The sequence below is a fragment of the Amphiprion ocellaris genome, chromosome 19 (assembly GCF_022539595.1).
Source record: "Amphiprion ocellaris isolate individual 3 ecotype Okinawa chromosome 19, ASM2253959v1, whole genome shotgun sequence".
Classification (NCBI taxonomy): Eukaryota; Metazoa; Chordata; class Actinopteri; family Pomacentridae; genus Amphiprion; species Amphiprion ocellaris.
In genome coordinates this window covers 1,034,293-1,054,444 of record NC_072784.1, presented here as the reverse complement: position 1 = coordinate 1,054,444, position 20,152 = coordinate 1,034,293, and the positions used below count along the sequence as shown (strand labels likewise).

The following is a 20,152-nucleotide window of genomic DNA, read 5'->3' as shown; positions in this document are numbered from 1 at the left end:
GGCGCAAACTGATTGGCCGGACTTTTTCTTCGAGCCTGAAAAAGCGTCAATGGAGCGTAAATCAATCCCGCACACGCGCCCCCCTCCCTATCCTCTCTCTCTGCCTCTCTCTCTCCGTGTCTCTGTCTCTCTAATAGATTGCCTCCTTCTAAATAAATTGTCTTGTTTATATGCAATATGCAAAATGAACACTTCGTGCGTATATCTAGTCTGCGTATCTATGGCTGCTGTCAGGCTGGAATTATAGAAAAGCGTTAAATTATGTGTCGTCTGGACAGTATGTATGAAATGCAAAGTTGAGACAATGGCTGACAAATAAGTGGTGCCATTATTTTTTATGTATTTATCTTTTTTTTTACCTAAGCAACATAGATGCACGTGTATTTCACTTTGAAGCTGGAAAAAAACGAATAGCCGAGAGAACATCCAGTCTTGCTGAATTGTGCACAAGCAATCACTTAAATCAATCTCAGCATCGGGGAGTCTGCATTTAAAACACTATAAGCACCAATAGTCCAACACTTAAGGCGAGTCAACAGCAGAGATATTTTCCTTCCAAGATAAGATAGATGGTAAAACTCGCACCCAGGTATGTTTAATTATTCACCCGCTTTCTGGGTCCACTTGGAAGCTTTTCTCTGAGCTGTAGAGCCGCCCGACACTGCTTTTATTGGCAGATTAACAGTCATTTTTGTTAACGAGCGCCATTAAATCGGGTCCTGCGTGGTTATGCTGCTTGTCTTTACAGCGCAAACTACTTCAACTACTTTTTTGGGGTCCGTTTAATACCATAATAAAATCGTACATCAGGGCGGCTGCTCTGCTTTTATAGGGCTGATATATGGCCTGTGGTGGTGCGGACCGTAAACGCGGCCGAGTCTGCTGCAGCCTTCCTGCCGGTCGGCTGAAGGGCGCTTCTCACTCATCGGTCAGGCTGCCAGGAGCGAACACAGCTCGGACCGGAGCTCGGTGGAGGCACCGGGGGAGGCTGGAAGCACGGATTTGTGTCCGCTTGTACTCGCTCAGCAATGTTTGAGGGATAAAATCACGCTTTTAATGAGGAGACTGGAGAGTCAGCATCACTCTGGACTGCTCAGACATTTGACTTCCATCTGACCTTTGTCAAAGTCACCGGGATCGTAAGTCTTTATATTTCTTTATAATTATCACAGACGTGGAGTCCTGGACTCTTTGGAGATGGCAGGCTGCTAGTCGGGGCTATAAATCCTATCTGTGCGCCGCATATTCAGCCAAAACCGTTATTTACGACGATTAAATATGAACTACACATTGCTTATGGGGTTAACGTGGTTATTTACGAGGCTGAAGGTGGACCGTAGCGCAGCTCTCAGATCTGCTGAGGAGAATGATTTGGACCGCAGAGGCTGATTGAGCGGCTGGTGCGTGTTCATTTCAGGAGCAGCAACACAAACCCAAACCAAGAATCCTTTAAACATCAGTTGCGACTCTGGCGCCCAGCTTTGGCCTTTGAGCTTGAATTCACCGCATTCCTCTGTTCTTCCGTCTGAAAGAACCTATTTCCAGCTCATCTGGAGAGCTTCCGTTGAATTACAGCGACTCAGTGAGAAGCCAGACTGAAAACTCTAAACTTCACTGAAGGCTGATGTGTTGGATGCGGAATCAGGTTCTGTTTAAATTTGCACCTTGGGATGTAAATTGTGGCCCGAATTGGCTCAATCCGCAACAAAACGATTAAATACATAATAATGTATTATTTGTGTACTTTGTAGTTCTGGAGAGTCTCAGTTTAGTGAAATAAAAAATGTTAAATTTAGTGCCTCAACCTCCTGCGTATTCATTTTTAACGCAGTTGTTTTTTTTAAACATCAGACTCCTAAACCTGCTCTTTGCGCAGTGTTTCCGACATGTTTAGAGGACAAACCTACTTTGTTTTGCACTCATAGATACTCGGGATATTTTTCAGTCAAAATGGCCTCTGCTCAGACCGCAGGCTGTGGGAATTTTAATTTTCGGAGGGCCTCCGCCCTGCAGGCCAGGCTGCCAACCAGACAGCGCGTTAATTGGAGACACTGGCGCTGAGAAGCTTGAAAACATTATCTGCAAACCACCTTCATTTTCTACACGTTGCCTCAGTGGTGTGACACAAGACGTTTGAGACAAAGAGCCCTCCTTTTCCACACGCACATATTCACGATAAGTGCTAACGATGAGAAACGCGTGGGGTTCCATCAGAAAACACAACACTGTGAGTTTTGTTCCACTTAAATTTGGCCACAAATTTAAAAAAAAGCACAATATCATAAAGTTAAAGCATTTTTTCCGTCAGACAAATCACATTTTACGCGCAAGAATCAGGACAGAAAACGACGCTTTGCTGCTTGTAAAGAGTACTGAGGATTAAATGCAGCTTCCACTTCACTCTGTTTTATATCCTGCCATGATTTAAAGCCTTATAGGGAAATTCAAAGTTCTCTCATGTTCATTAAAGTGACTGTTTTCCAGCTTGAAGCGGTGACCAAACCAATCCACACAGGCAGTGTTAGGTTTACAGGCTAGCAGTAAAGGTATTTACAGTACAATAAATGGCACTTACAGCATCTCCTTCTCTTTTCTAGCACTGGACTCAATATGAATCCCCTCATAAGAAGTCATTGAACGACCATAAAACGAGCTGGATCATTAAAAAGAATAATTCAAGCAACTAAGTGAACTCCTCATAGAGAATAGTTAACATTCCAGCCTTGCACGGTTTTTTCCTTCACGGATTTTAAATTACGGAGGCAACCCTGTCAGAGCAGCGAGGCCGCTATCTCTGCTGATTTGAAATAGTGACTTGTATTCTAGGTGGTAATTTGCTTTTCCTGGAGCGAAAGCTTTCATTTCCACTAACGGACCTGGATTTAGAAGGCATAAATTTAGAATTTCTAATTAGGTCTATGCTTATCCCACACTCACGGCTTATTTTGTTTTGGAGGTGATATATTGTCTTGGGGTGCAGCACGCCCTGTACAGAAAAACTCCTCACACAAGGATCAGTTAGAAATCTTATTTTATCTCGAAAATTTTTTGCCCTTTTATTATTGTTTAGTATTTTGTTGCAGAAAGAGCCATAAAAAGTAAGAAACAACACATGCGTAAATGTTCCAGGACAGACTCGGATCGGATATCTCCAACTGCCCTTGATGGGATTTTAAAAATATATATAATATATATTTTATTTAAATTCAGAAAGTGGGTCAACTAAATATGAACACATTTTTAAAATAGCTAATTAAGATGCAGTCATTTAGATCAAAACCATTTTATTATTGTGAGGAAGATTATTTCAAATTCAGGCAAGTGTTTGAAATGTTTTGTTACCAAAAAATATGTGTATTAAACCAGGCGCTGCTTTTGAAAAGTTATATTAAATGATAAATATCAGACAAATCGACTTTTAACTTTTCAGAATATAAAAATTAGTGTTTAGGAGACACAATCGAAACCGTGTTTTTGGCTACATGGCGTTTTAAACTCTGGTTATTGTCGTGCGTAAAAACTGCTCTTCCATTGTTTAATAGTCAAAGTTTTTTTTTTTACAGGAACTAGCTTTTTATTTATCATATGGAAAATATTAAATATATATATATTAAATATATATATATATATATATATATATATATATATATATATATATATATATATATATATATATATATATATATATATGTATATATATATATATATATATATATATATATATATATATATATATATATATGTATATATATATATATATATATATATATATATATATTCTTTTCACATAAAATCAGGGAGATGACGTTAATAGTAGGTGAAATAGATCTGCTGGCCAGTTAAATATATTTATATTTTATACAATGCAGGAGAGAAGTTTGAGAAGAGCGCATCCTATTTTAATGTAATAGTATTTAACACATAGGTAAGATGGCATATGTAGTGTAATTTTAACCAAACACTAACTTAAATATAAAGCATTATTTAAAAATATATATACATACATTCGGCTCATTACAACATATTGAAGATAGGATGTATGGACTGAAATCAAAATATGTTTTCTGTGTAATAATCTGATCAGTGACTAAAGTTTCTGGTTAATATGCCGTCAAATGACTAATTGTGTTCCTTCAAATATATGAATTCTTGCTTAATGCTGGCCAGTATTTACCACAACACCAACTGCGCTCTAATAAAACAGTCATTTAACACTTACTAATATGATTTGCAGTGACTGATTTAGGCATCATATTCTGATGAAAAGGCACTGGGTGTTACCTTCCAATAAAAGCTATCGAGTATGATAACCTGTGTGATTGATACAAGCTATATATTTTAATAACGGCCCCATGCCTGAGCCTCATTCATCATGTACAGCATCATATTTCTCAGCTGAAAAGCTTGAAGAGGCTCCAGGCATTCTCCCCGAGCCTCTTTACAGCTCAGATGGTAAAGTTGTCTTTGTAAATGAAGTCAGTGGAGAGTTATTAAAGGCCGATCCTCGACAGAAGGGGAAAGGAGAAACGGATCGTGATGTGGGACACACATCTCACCAGCATGTCCAGCTGCTGTGGACTCTCTTTGTGTGTGTGTGTGTGTGTGTGTGTGTGTGTGTGTGTGTGTGTGTGTGTGTGTGTGTGTGTGTGTGTGTGTGTGTGTGTGTGTGTGTGTGTGTGTGTGTGTGTGTGTGTGTGTGTGTGTGTGTGTGTGTGTGTGTGTGTGTGTCCTTCTTGAATACCATCTTTTGCATCATCTTGCTTCAATGAAAACCTGCTTCATTAAAAACCCTGTTGGAAAAGTTCTTTTATGTGTCCTTCTCATCCAGCAAAGTATGGAAGTAACCACTAACATATGCCTGAGATAGCTGTTCTTCTGCTGCAGTATTCCCCTGTTAGGCAGAGACATGCAAAGGTCCAGCATTATGTGTGCTTTAGAGGCTTTTTTAAGTCAGTATGTGCTTTTGGAACATAATGTGCTCCATATGTAAAGATAATTTATTTGTTACTGAGGAAAATAAAGAGAAGATACACTCGTAAATTTAAAAATATAAAATAGATTCTGATTCTGCTGAGATGAATTCTTGTCATTTTATATGTTCAGAAGCTGCTCAATGGATCAGAGTTTCTAATTTAGGGACTGTATGGAAATTATCAGCAGGGGGAAGGATGGTAAATGTTACCATGTTTTTGTTATTTACCAAAAAAACAAAATAAAAATCTTCATCCCCATTCTCATAAACTGATGGTCTCTTCAGGTACAAATTTGGCCCAAACTGAAACCTTTCCACTGGGATCGACAGAATAGTTTTAAAAATATGAGCAGGACCAATTAATGAAATAAAAATACAGATGAAGTGTGTATAAATAATGTCACTGCAAGTCACCTTTTGCAAAAAGTAGTTCCCATAAGGACGAGTCTTAGTGTTTACTGAGTATTATTAAAGTAGTTTTTGATTAAACAATAACTAAATAGTTTGTCCTGATATCAGTCACCTCAGCTGTGTGTTCATGTAAAACAACGGCTGGAGAAAATCTGTAAAGAGCCTGAAAATAATTAAGATGCATTTACAATCAAGGATGAACTGGTTATAATTTGGTGGTATAAAGTCAAATTTTAAGGCTATTGGTCACCTTGAGTGTTGTAAAGTGCTGTTTAAATAAATTTTGATTCATTGATTGATTGATTGATTGATTGATTGATTGATTGATTGATTGATTGATATTGTGACCTAAACATAACACAAGATTTTATATGTTAAATATGAAGAGAAAAAATATAAATTAATGCATAATAATAATAATAATAATAATAATAATAATAATAATAATAATAATAATAATAATAATAATAATAATAATATAAAAATGATGATGTAATGAAACTTTATATCCAAATGGTCAAAGACACAGATATGAACTGACTGGTTGGTGAAGTCACACAACTTTTTTCCAGTTGATTTTGCTAGAGAAAGTTTTAATTCTACTCTAAGTGTCTGGGAAATCTCTATTTTTTTCCTTGTAAAAAAAAAAAAAAAAAAAAGCATTTTATTTCAGCCGTCCCCTGTGAGATTTACTACATAAGTAAAGAGGATTGAATAGTTCCATCAGTGAGATGGCTTCCATGTGTCAGGAAGTATAAAAATATGTTTTTGCCACACAAGCTGAGAACAACAATCCTGCTTCTGTATCCGAGCTTTATTTTACCATCAGTCAGACGTACTCATCAGCAGCAGATCAGGAATGAATGTGATCTTCAGCATTTTACTCCGATCACTCCTTTACTCTGCATCAGAATAGGCTAATAAACAAAAATGTTGCTTCCTGCTTGACATTTATTGCAGCATCCAGGTACTTATTTCCACCAGAAACCACATTTTAATATTATTCCATCCAGCTACAATCACTGATATCTGAAAGCGTTTTTTTTGTGGTTTTTGCACATCCCATCCTCCATACATGACAGCTACATCAAAAACCTGATAGGAGTCCAGTAGGTGTGTCAAATGAAATAAACACACTCTACTAGTTTAATGTTTAGTTCTTCCAGAAATGTGTTCTTTTGTTCTTTTTATTTTAATTAACAGGCTGCCTGCTTTGAGTCGTGTTTCATTTCTTACTTTTTTGGCTTCTTCTGCTGGTTTTGTCCCAAGTGAAAGATTTCACACTTCATTTGTGGCCTCAACATGTCTGAGCTCTCTAATGTCGGCCTCAGAGTGACGTATTTATCCTCGGATCCTCAGTTTACTGTGACATCACTGACTGAGAGCTTAATTCAGGTTCCTAATCAGGGCTGCACTGGTAGATAAAATGTCCATTAAGGATTTTAACTATTTAATTTGCCTACTTGCACCATCTCTAAACTTTTTTTTTCATCTAAGGAGAGAGCTGTTTTATTATGTTTCCTACTTCTAGTTGTTTATCCGTTTACTAAAAGTCACATTAGTAAAGATGAGAGTGGTAACTGGTTGTATCGGCTGTCTTTTCAGTTTATGCCTCTACAACCCACAGTAGATCGGACTAATTTATCAAAGTAATGCCTTGGACATGGAGACCAGATGCAACATTTTGCTGCTGAGCCACCTCTGATACTGTAAAATTAATTCATTTGCAAAGTAGAAAATGCAACAACAAAAAAAAGACATTTCTCAAAAGCACAAAGAACTTATTTTTACCCAGTGAATTATTGCATCAAAAACACATTCAGCTTTGTTTCTAGTTTATCAAACATGTTAGTGACAGTTGGTCAAATGATCCAAACCTGTTTGAACAAATAAAACCTTATCAGTTGCATGAACAAAATCATTTAAGTCAATATTTTTCAACAGACAAAAGCTTCTCAGGGAATTTAGTTGTACATAGTTGTATCATCTCCTTTCCTGAAAGAATCTGAATAGTACTCATCTTCTTATCTAACTTGTTTGTGCCAGAGCAGAAGCTGTGTGGTTTGGAGAAACATGGTCCTCGTGGTTTAGTACTAAAAATGTCTGAGATCTGCTGTTGGTGCTTCATGCTGTCATCTGAACAAAGCTGTGATGATCAACAGAAGCATCGGAAGGAAGAGAAATGATGACGAGCTTCTAAAGTAGCCAAACAGACGCAAGCTGAGATCCAAAATAGACAGTATTTTTATATTAAAGGACAGTAGTTGGTGTGGAGAAAAACAGCAAAAATCCCAGTTTAAGCTGAACTGCTGGCCAGTTTTATGTTCAGTTTATCCACAATTGTTTGAAAATGACCAAATATAGAAACCTTTTTGATGCACCAGTGCAAATGGTAGAAGAATAAAACTATATTTTATGTAGCTGGACTGAACCTGGTCATTTCCCTTGATTGGTTATACGTCACAAATAAAACTCCTTTAACTTAACATCTGTAAACAAAACAAAAACGTATCAACAAAGTTTTCTGTTAGAGTTTGTGTTCTTCTAAGTTTAACTCCAAGATTTTAAATACTTTCATTTTCTGCAAATGAATATCTACTCCAAAGGTCTCACTAATAATCATTATCAGCCATAAAAACCCACAAAACACCCCTCTATACTGGACCACACTTAATACAGTCTGGTTCCCCCTTCTATAAATCTACTTGGAATCTTCCACTTCCTGTTTGTCAAAGTGGCCTTCTACCTGGACAGGTTTTGTTGGAGCTCATGCAACAAACATTTTGGGTAACTGCACTTTAATATGGATGGATGACACTGAATTAGAGTCTGTTTTAATGAGACTGAGTTAAGATGTATAGCTCTGTCATTAAATAGTAAATTATTTCTCTGAATTCACAGAGAAAAGTCTGAAATGTTTGCTAGGTTAGCGTCCCACATGTTCTTTGGCTCAGCTAAAGCTAACTCTCTCCAACTTGTGGATCTCTTGAGTTGCTTGTTGTTAAAATATCTTGCTAGAGGTGCTGAAGCTCAGAAAGTCTGAGATGTTTGTTCAAAATCAGCTCATTCTCAAGTCTGATCTGAACTGTCCTCTTTTGTTTGAACTTTCCCTAAACTTAGGAGTTAATGACAGAGCAGCACATCCAGACTCAGTCTCATTTATGTAGAGATTAAACTTGAGTGTCATTCATTGATGTTAAAGTGCAGTTTTTCAAATGTTTGTTGCACATGCTCCCGACCAAACCAGTCCAGGTGGAAGACGATGTGAAGAGAAAGCTCCAGAGGATGAATATCACACATTTACGTTGGAAATAAATGTCCTTTAATTAGATGTTGTCATGCAAAAGTTGGATTTCCCTTTAATGATGTTCAAATCTTTGTTGAGTGTTTTGTTGATGTTGGTTTCTAAATGTTTTCTGACACTCGGCCCCAAAGATTAAAACCTTCTACGGCTCACAAGCTGCAACAATTCACACATTATCAACTATCTTTGTGACTAAACTAAGATAAAACGTGAAAAACTGTCTGATTTCTGCATCATGAATGTAAATCTTTTTGGTTTTTATGACAGTAAACTGAATATATTTGGGTTTGACATTTTATAAACCAAAACAAGAAATTAATTACTGGAGAAAACAATCAACAGATTAATGGACAAAGAAAATGTGTTTTCCAACATATATGGCTGAATTACTCCAACATTACAAGATACATACAAATTTAATTCAATTTTATTTATATAACGCCAGTTACAGGTTAAATTGTCTCAAGACACTTTATTTTTATATTTTTTGTCATATTTAAAATATGACAAAGTAAGAAATGTAAACGTCTTGACTAATCCAATTTATTATTTGGTTTTTAAGAGACTAATTGGCAACTAAAATAACTTTCTCCACTAAAATTAATAAACATGAGGTCAAATAGAAGGAACAGTTTTAAATACTGCAGTCCCACGATGACAAGAATAAAATTTGTCAACAAAAACTAAATCTGCTGGTGGATTCCATTAAAGTCCTAATAAATGATAATAAAGTGTGATACTAAAGGTTTGTGGTGCTAAAAATGTCAAAGTAAAGATATGAAGTTGAACATGTGGATGGAGGTTGATAAAAGTTGACCTCCCTTCATTTCTCTGGAGCGACTCCATGGATTTTATGGATGGTGGTTAAAGACCTGCTCTTCTAGTCGTCTTCCTTCTAGTCACTGTAAAAAGTCAGTCCATCCTGGCCGACTTCAACACCTCTTCATGACAACTTGTTCTGCCTCCGACCTGGTGGAAACTCCAGAAACTCAGCAAAACCTGTCGAGACTCGAAGAACTCGTGGAGACTCGAAGAACTCGTCAGGCGGGGGAAGGTGTGGTGGGTGGTGGGGGGAGGTGGGGGAGTAGAGGGGGGAGGCCGCCACCCACCTCCCCACCTACTCTCCGCCCTGACTCCACCCAGACTCCGCCTTGGCTCCACCCATGTGGTCACTTCACCAACTACGATGTCAAAGGGACGACGAATTTATTTCTTTGTATCTGATCTGTAGCTCAGTGAGTTAAGGATTTGCCTATGGAGCTGCAGGTCGCTGGTTCAAGACCAGACCCTTCTTAAATTTTCATCAAAATCCTGACAAAGACAAAGAAAGAAAACTGCCAGTGGCGGGTCTTGAACCTGCGACCTTCCACTTGGTAGTCTGTCTTCTTATCCCCTGAGCTATTCGCTCAGATACTATTTCTTCTTTTTTTTGCGCATTTATCATCTATTTTTTGTCATTTTCGAGTTTTTTTTTTTAACTCGAGTCTCGACTCGACCGTTTTTCTCAGGAGGCTGGACTTCAGCCTTTGTGCTGGAGGGTGGAACCCTCAGTTCCAAGACTTTCCAAAGCCTCCACACCTCCCGAGTCCTCAGGACCTGAGCTTTCACACAGTCTGAGGGCTGAAATTTTCTAAGTCCCACAGTAGTTCTCTGTTAGATTGAACCTTTAGACAGTCCAAGGACTGAAATCCTCTAAGTTCCTGAGTAGTTCTCTGTTAGTTTGAACCTTCAGACAGTCTGAGGGCTGAAATTTTCTAAGTCCCACAGTAGTTCTCTGTTAGATTGAACCTTCAGACAGTCCAAGGACTGAAATCCTCTAAGTTCCTGAGTAGTTCTCTGTTAGTTTGAACCTTCAGACAGTCTCAGGGCTGAAGTTTTAAAAGTTTCTCAGTACTTCTCTGTTAGTTTGAACCTTCAGACAGTCCAAGGACTGAAATTTTAAAAGTTTCTCAGTTCTTCTCTCTTAGTTTGAACTTTCTGGTTAACAGAAGCCTTAAAACTTGTGACCATGAGTCTTGATTTCACATTTAGACCATCCATCTGAGTTCTTCTCAGACCTTCACCTGTGGGTTTTTTAGAAATCCTCAACAAACTTTGATTCTCTTCACTGAACAGTAAAGTTTATGGAGATCAGAAGGTAACATTAGTTTGATCAATGCCTTCAACTACTAGTAGACTTTATCTGGAAAGCAGTTTTCTGAAATGAGTTCTTAGTAAATCTGTCCACAATCAAACCAAGAACATAGAAAGAGGAAATGTTTGAAGAAACAACTTGTTTTCATTTCAGACTAGAAAACGCTTTAAGACTTTTATCTGTTTTTGCTCTTTTTGATCGTTTTATTGTCTCTTCTGTTTAATTTGATCTTCTAAAGTGTAACTGGTGTCTTTTCAAATGTTTTGTCTTTAGTTTGATTCTTCTTAAATGTTTAGTTTTGCTCTTTTCTCACCTTTTATTCTTTTCTAATGTCTGATTTGATTTCCAAATGTTTTGTCTTTTTAATGTTTAATTGTTGCTTTTTTAAATGTTTTATCGGCTTGTTTGAAAAATGTCCTTTTCTTTCCCAGTGTTTAATTTTTCGATTAAATCTTCAAGGTTTTTCTTTTCAAATGTTTTAGCACCTTTTAATGTTTCATTTTCTTTTTAAATGCTTCATTGTGTTTTCTGTTTAATTGCTATTTAAAGTTTTGCCTTTACTATTTAATTTTCTAATTAAACATTTAATTTTTTAATTGAATGTTTTATCTTTTTAAAGGTTTAATAATCTAATTAAATATGTTGTATTTTTAAAAATGTTTAATATTCTTCTTGTTTAATTGTACTTTTTAAATGTTTAATTATCTAAAATATTTAATCTTTAATGTTTAATATTTTTGTTTAAAAAATTTGGTTAATTTCATAATTACTTGTTTTGTATCTTCCATTTAATTATCTAATTAAATATTTTGTCTGTTTAATTTAATTTAATTGTATTTAATGTTGAAGTTTTATTGTATTACATTTTTTCCCCTTTTATTTAATTGTTTTTTTAACGTAGTGTATTTCTTTAATCTTTTTTTCTGTCAAGATTTTAACCCCAACCTTAAAAATGAAGCAAACCCTTAAATTACAATGAAAATACTTCTGTTGTCACAATCATGAGTTAGTCAATTATTCAGTTTATCAATTCAACTTTATTTGTTTAGCACCTTTTACACAGATGACAAAACTAAACAAGCAAAGAGGAAAAAAAAACTATGCTAAAACTATGATTAAAACTTAAAAAAGATTTAACATGGTAATAAAATATGTTGTGTCCAGGGGATGGAGGGAGTTTATTGAAGTCTTCTTGGACTCACATGGGAAATCATTTAAAACATAAACTTGATATTCAGTCCAAGGAAACTGGAAACTGCAGAGCAACAGAAGAACCAACAATATCTACTGTTTTCTCCTTTAATGAATCGACTCTTCTTGTGCTTTCAGACTAAAGAACTACAGACTCTTCACAACCTGCTCAAACTCTTGGTACAGGACCTCACCACACAGGTCAAGAAGGTTTCCGTCTCATTTCTACTCTGAAGCTCACCTTCTCCTGCTCAAACTGCTGACAAATGTTTCTGCTGCTCTAAAGTCTGGTCTCCAGAACTTCCTAAAAACTCTCAAAGTCTCTTCTGCTGCAGGTTGCTTTGTAGAACTGTTCCAGAAAACCTCACTAAATCACATGGAGGGGCCTCAAGATAGTCATCCAAATGAAACTGTACAAAAACCAAACTAGCACAATCCAAACACTAAAGTCTCCTGCAGCCTACCAGAGAACCTCTGAGAACAGAGAATCAGGACAGGAACTCTTACCTTCTGGACAACCAACGTTGCTTCTCAAACAAGAATACAGAATGTGTCTGACCAGAAACCTCTGAAGACTCACTACAGCCAACACAAAGACACAACTCAGCTGTACCAAATCCACTAATCACTGCACACATTAGAACCATGTGCTAACTGTGGCTAAAGAACCACATTTACCAAGACAACTATCCAGTACAAAGCCCTAAAACACACCAAGAAACACATTAAAGACTATTTTACTGCTGGAAGCTGCAAGCCAACACCTAAAGAACACACTAAAGCAACGGAAACAAACCCGGTTCTGTGGTGAAGAGAAGCAGAGGAAATGTTTGTCTGCAGCTAAATAAAGCAGGAAGACACTGAGCTGCTCAGGTGTTCCTGATAACACCAAGCAGCCACCTGGACAGCCAATAGGAACACAGCCACCTGGACAGCCAATAGGAACACAGCTTCCTGGAAGTCCAGAGGGCTGGGTTAGTCAAGGAAATTTAATTTAAAGTTGAAGCAGAAAGTTAACAAAGAAAGTTGAAAACCACCTTCTGATCCCTGAAATCTCTGAGTTTTCACACAAAGAACACCTGAACATGTCAAACTGGTTCCATAGTAGAACCCTCATTGTAAAAACATCATAGTATGGTGTGTTGCTCAAAAAACATTAGGACCCGGCTGTCAGGGGACAAACATGTAAGAAACATGAGAACAGAGAGAACCCAACCAGTAGGTCACAGTTTATCATCATCTAATCATCTCCTGAAGTCCATATGGTGAGAGACATCAGTATCTGGTTGTTAATTTACCAGAGGATGCTTATAATCATGCTGCTGTGGTCTGTACTCTACAGTATTTTAGAGACTCAATAAATGCCTAAGTTGTTTTTTTTTAAATGCTTTTTAGTTTTTAATAAACATTTAACAGTCTATATGTAATCAATAAATGGCCTTTGCCTATCTTAAGAAAAATTCACTCAGAACTCTGATATGTTAACAGTACTAAATAAATCAATAAATACATGCATACACACATAAATAAGTTTATACATTAACTGTGTTAAGATGAGATTTAGATTTTAAAAAAGTTGTTTACGTTTTTGCAGAATCCAGTATTGCTCACTGGTTGGTCGTTACATTTTGTTAGTTTGATTTCACTGTTTAAAATGATGCCACCTCTTTTCAGACAGAACCTGTGATAATAAAACAATACAAAATTTTTATTTCCATGTTAATAAAACACTTAAATCTTTAAGTATGGCTAAATGCTTTTTTCAAAATTAAATATATCACTCCTTAGGTGGTAGTGGCCCCAAGTTCCGTAAAGTTGGAAAGATATTCACAGATTCAGACTTCCAGCATCAATAACTCATTAGATATAGGTTGTCAAAACATAAACGATGCCTCTTTCCCATTGTTGCAAGGCAGACAATGTGCTACAAGCCCAGTTTTATCAAAAGTAGCTGTCTTTCAAGCTACAGGAATAACATTGGTGTCTATGGAGTGAACAGGGTCCGTCTGCAATTTGCAAAACCGCTGCAACAGTAAAGAGAGACAAATATTCAATAACTTCACTCTTATACATTGTAGTGTCACTAAAATCACTGCAGCCTTCAACTGGCTCCTGTTGACAAAGTGTTTTAACAGAAATGTAAATGCTGTAATTTGATTCTTTTAATGAACCATGTAACTTGAATGGATGTGATGCTGGTGTGACCACAGTGCACATGTCTGATGTTGCTCACAGTGGTCCAAGGAACGCTCAGGGAGTTTGTGTGTTTGCTTCTTTTATTCATGTGCTAACATAACTGCAGGGTTTTCTAATCATCAATGAGCCTTTCAACACCATTAGCTAACACAATGTAGCATTAGAACACAGGAGTGATGGTTGCTGGAAATGTTCCTCTGTACCCCTATGGAGATATTCCATTAAAAATCAGCTGTTTTCAGCTACAATAGTCATTTACCACATTAACAATGTCTACACTGGATTTATCATTCATTTAATGTTATCTTCATTGAAAAAACTGCTTTTCTTTCAAAAATAAGGACATTTCTTAATGACCCCAAACTTTTGAAGGGTAGTGTAAGGCAGATCTTGTAGATTTTCCTTGTTCACTTTATCTGCAGATTTGGGTGTTAGATTTAAAACAACAACAACAACAAAACATCCATTTCTCTGTTAGTTAGCTATACCAACTTATTCTGTACTGGGTTATGCAGGGATAGAGTCTGTCCCAGTTGACACTAGACTAGAGGTGATTCAGAATCTCCTGTTAATCTACCATGCGTGTCTTTGGACTGTGATTAGACTGGAGAACCATTCAAAGGGAGAACATGGAAACTCTACAACAGCCAACCAGCAGGTTCAAATCCAGAAGCGAGTGGAGGCGACGGAGCTAACCACAGCACCGCCGTGCCGCCCACTTCTACAAAACACATGATTAAATTATAAAATATGATGTTTGGTAAGGATTTTACTAACACAACAGTATATGAACTTAGCAACCAGCAAATATAAAAAGGCTTCTCTCACATAATGGAACAACAAAATAATACATGCATGCTGATATGGTGTTCATATTCTGGCATGCAAGGGAGTGTTTTTATGTTATAGGAATTTAATCTGTCCTCCATTACTTCCAGGGTTATTTAAATCAGGGGTGTCCAACATGCGGCCCGCGGGCCAAAAGCGGCCCTCCAGAGGGTCCAATCCGGCCCTCAAAGTATAAAAATTCCAGAGAAGACATTAACTGCAGATTGTAAATTAGTAAAACTATACATTTAGAATAATTTCTAGATCATGACAAGTTGTTTTGATCAGAAAGTAAAATACTAGATTGTTCATTGTTCTTTTGTCATGTCATTTCCGTCATATTTTGTCTTGTTTTTGTTGTTTTTGTCTTTTTCGTCTGGCTTTTGTCATTTGTCTCATGTTTTTGTCATTTTGTTTCTTATTTTCAACGTTTTGTGTTTCCTTTTTGTCTCTTGTGTCTTTTGTCTTACTTTTGTCATTTTGTGTTTTGCTTTAGTCGTCGTTTTGGGGTTTTTTTGCCTCGTTTTTGTCGTTCGTCCATTTTTTTGTCACTGGAACTTTTTTGTCTAATTTTTTGTCTCTTTTTTGTTTTGTGTTGTTTGTCTCATATTTTGTTGTTTTGTGTCTTGTTTTTGTAATATTTTGTCTCATTTTTGTTGGATTTTGTCAGACTTTTGTTGTTTTGATAAGATAAGATAAAGTTCTTTATTTCTCCCCACTCCAGGGGAAATTTACATTGTTACAGCAGCTTTATTTACAATATATACAAGGGTGGCAAAATTTTTTAACAGAAAAAATAAAAATAAAGTTTAAAAGTGCAGAGATGTGCAGTGCAAGAATCATAAGATCATAAAGTGAAATCTTCTATGGTTCAGTTCCAGATGACTAAATGTTGTGTTCCTTTGTCAACACTGTGATCTGGAAGTTGTAATGTGGAAATGATAAACTGAGGCTGAATGTTGCTGAAACTGAGCTTATTTTTTATAAGAAATTTCAGTTTTTTCATGATGAGTTTGACACCCCTAAATTTAAAGGGTAATTCCAGCTATTTTGTGGTTCACTTACTTAAAGCTGTGATATGTGAGAAAGACATTTAAAACATGGTTAAAATTAAGACATCCGGACTTCTGCTTCAAAATACAAGATGCTACATTTTCCATAACTCAGATGCATCTTTAACCAGATACTTAACGTCATTCAAACTCTGCAGCTCCACAGTTTTACTTTTAAAACTTTGCTTTATAAGTGACAGGCTGAGTAGTGTAGTGCAGTGTCCCTTTATGTCCAATTCCTCTCTGTCCTTTAAAGTTTTAAATTGTGCAAAAAGGACATCATATGTTGCTCATTTCCTGTTTAAATTAAAGCTTACATTTAGTACTTTATCCTTAAATAATAAGCCTGGAGGCCATGTTTACTACTACAACCAGCTTGACATTAATCATTTCCTTCCCCAAAATTCTTTATAAAATCTAATGTGAGTTAATACAGCTGTCATCAGAAAATGTACTTCAAGATCAGAAAGCATGACCTGATAATATTTGTCAATTACTAAATGAATGCTCAGTATGATCAGCCTGACGAATCAGATTATTCTCTCCTTTATCTGAAGCAGGAACTCATGATTACCAGCTCTGATGTTGATACTAATAAACTTATCTTCATTCACCGAGGTACAGATTAAACATTAGTGGATTTCAATAAAATGGCCCATGAGTTTTTACAGCGAGCTGCTTCATTTACAGTCTGGATGTCAACAACAATCTCCACTGTGTGTTTCTTGTGATGTTGAGAGAATGCAGGGCTTGTTGGGGCTGTTGCACCAGCGCCAGTTCGCAGCCAGACAGTGAACTGTGACTGCTAAATGTTAATGTGCTATTAAATGCACTGCAAATTATACAGAAACCCTCCGCCACTGACACTGGAGAGTAAGAGAGGGAACAGATTTACAGCCTCATGGCAGCATGTTGAACTTCATAAAACATATTATGTTTGAAAATGAACACGGCCAGCGTTTATCATCTGAGTACTAGAGCGGCTGCCTGGCTAGGAGCAGGGAAGGCCAGTTCCATCTGACCCTCCTCTGACACACAGACACAGAGAGACGTACCATCGTTTGTTTAATTTTTCTGATGACCAAAGTTTTCCTGTAAAGAGACAAATCCTGCATCAGTGAAAGCAGATTTTAAACACACTTAACTGTTAGCCTAAGCCAAGCAGTGGACTCCAGGAGCCGTTAAATTTACCGTGTTTACACAGTCCAAATGACAAGTTCACAGCAGAGAGAGAGAGCTGCTGCATTTGGCTTTGATCACTGCACGGCCTGCAGACCTGGGTGGAAGAAATACACCTATCTGTCTCTTAAGAATAAGAGGAAATACTCCAAAATGTGCAGAGATGTTTTAATCAGGACCTGTCTTTGTGCTTAAGCACCTGATTGGCTGCATGGATGAAGTATTGGTCACTTCATTGTTGACTCACCCTCTGCTGATGAGCTCAGGCATCTCTAACAGTAGCTGAGGTCATTCTGAAGGCATGAGTTGTCATTTTAGGCTAATGAGTACAGAGCAGGATGCAGGACGTGGTTAGCTCAGCTTTGACAGTAACCATGTGTGTGTCAATGTGCATGCCATGTGTAAAGATCTGCATAAAGGAATGATAGAAAGCCTTATATTCATTAAGGGTGGGTGTAATAAACTTGTGCACTCTTAATAAATACAAACAAAACAGTTCCTCGTACCTAATAGCTGCAAATAGTTTTCCATCCATCCATCCATTATCTATACACCGCTTAATCCTCACTAGGGTCATGGGGGGGCTGGAGTCTATCCCAGCTGACTCGGGCGAAGGCAGGGGACACCCTAGACAGGTCGCCAGTCTGTCGCAGGGTCACATACAAAGACGAACAAGCACTCTCACATTCACACCTACGGGCAATTTAGAATGATCAATTAACCTCAGCATATTTTTGGACTGTGGGAGGAAGCCGGAGTACCCGGAGAAAACCCACGCATGCACAGGGAGAACATGCAAACTCCATGCAGAAAGATCCCGGGAAAGCCGGGACGTGAACCAGGGACCTTCTTGCTGCAAGGCTAAAGTGCTAACCACTACGCCACTGTGCAGCCCGCAAATAGTTTTCATTTTGCAATATTTTACTATCATGCAAACAAATGAAATAGACCCTTGTGTGCATAAATGTCACTTATTTTCACCCTTTATGTAGTTTTAGGTTTTTAAAATCATCTTGTTTCACACTGATTGACAGTATTGTGTATGTTTCTTCATTGAAGGTAGACAATGTTCCTTATTTAATTAATAAAACCCAACTCTAAAGAACCCAAGGATTACGGAACTACATGACTTGTGAATGTGCATTTACAACATTTCCCAAAAGTTCTGTGAGGCATAAATGTTTCTTGAAAACTCTGGACTATTTTAAACAGTATGTGAGGCTGTGCTGACTGACCCACTGACACGTCTAAGAGTTCAAGGATTCAAGGGTATTTATTGTCATTGCATTTCAAGTGAAGAGGTAACATTCTGAGAACTATACTGAGTTGCTTTCTTGATAGCAATCTCATGTTTTGGGTTAAATTTAAAGCACAGGAGACAGGATGTGGATGTGTGGAGCAGAGGCAAACTAGCTTGTCTTTCTCCAACACCCTTACAGCTGAAGAATTAACACTTTACATCTCATTTGTTTAAGCTTTAAAGGACATAAATGTAGTCTTTATGTTAAGCTACACTAACCACGTCCTGACTTCAGCCCTGAGTTGGAATATTTGCATTTTAATGGACAAACAGAAGTCGGTCTTCATAAAAATAACAAACCCAGCCCAAACATGTTTAACTTGGTCGTGTCAGTGCCACAGACTCAGGGCTTGGATGTGGTAATGAGGATATTTTCCTCCACACAAGACATATTCATGCACACAAGAACACTAAAATGAATACACATGCTCTCAGAAGCATGCTCAGCCAGTAGGTTGTGATAAAGTCGGGATATTCCATCTCTTTGAACCATGCTTTCCATCTAGCAATTCAATTCAATTCAATTCAATTCAATTCAATTTTATTTATATAGCGCCAATTGCAGTCAAATTGTCTCGAGATGCTTTACAGAACCCATATGCCTGAACCCCCAGAGCAAGCCAAAAGGAGACAGTGGCAAGGAAAACACCCTTTTAACAGGGAAAAAAATCCTGGAGCAGAACCCGGCTCTAATGTGGGGGAACCCATCTGCTGCTGGCCGGACGGGTTGAGAGGGACAACAAGTCATACTGGGACAGCAGCTGTAGAGGCTTTTGCATGCCAGCTGTGCAGCAATGCCAAGATAACCTGTAAAGTTCTAATTGCTTGTATGAACCAAAACTAATTCAGTTGCATTCTAACTACACAAAGCAACAATAAGTGTGAACTGAGGTGTGACTTCCTGATCATTGGTACATGTAAAGTTGGGTTTTTAAAAATCTTTACTTAGTTTGAGTGAACCAGTTCTGGATGAAAGGTTCAAACTTACTGTACAAAATAGATTCACATAGCCTTGAATATATGTTTTACTAGTCTGTCCACAACTGAACCCTTTGATGCACAACATGGGTCAAAAGTGACCCATATGCAATGGAAAATGGGTTTCTCTTGACCCATGTTGTGAATCAAAGGGTTGAATGGACCCTTGTGAGGTTCTGTACATCCACGCAGGCCATTTACATCACGTATTATCAGGACTGAGTTTGATTGACATCTCCCTCAATGTTCTCAAAATTTTGCTGTAAAAATGGACTAATCTATAAAATGCATCATAATTTACTTGATTATTATTTCAAATCTGATTTACTAACCTAATTTAGCTACAAGGAGAGGTAAACTGCAGTAATGATGCAACTACGGTTTAGAATATTTAAAAACTATATTTTGGGCAGTTTCCATGGTAACAGGTGACTGGCGTTTCTAGGAGACATGCAGCACCTGTAGTGAAACTGACAGTAAATGAACTTCTATAGGAGACATTTCACGTAGTGTTTGTTCTCTATAATTTAGGACTTGTCCTGTTGTTAAGTTTGTATTTAGTTGTGAACGCTGAAGCTAGCACTGCAGGCTAACCAGCTTCTACTTT

At 37.3% G+C, this 20,152-nt stretch overlaps 1 long non-coding RNA gene across 1 annotated transcript; it reads left to right on the top strand.

Annotated features, from left to right (window-relative positions):
• Positions 1 to 30: 30 nt before the first annotated feature.
• LOC129347636 (uncharacterized) lies at positions 31 to 14,436 on the top strand. Its single transcript, XR_008599830.1, has 2 exons — positions 31 to 1,139; positions 12,151 to 14,436. It is a non-coding gene; the product is annotated as an uncharacterized LOC129347636 (long non-coding RNA).
• The last annotated feature ends 5,716 nt before the right edge of the window (positions 14,437 to 20,152 follow it).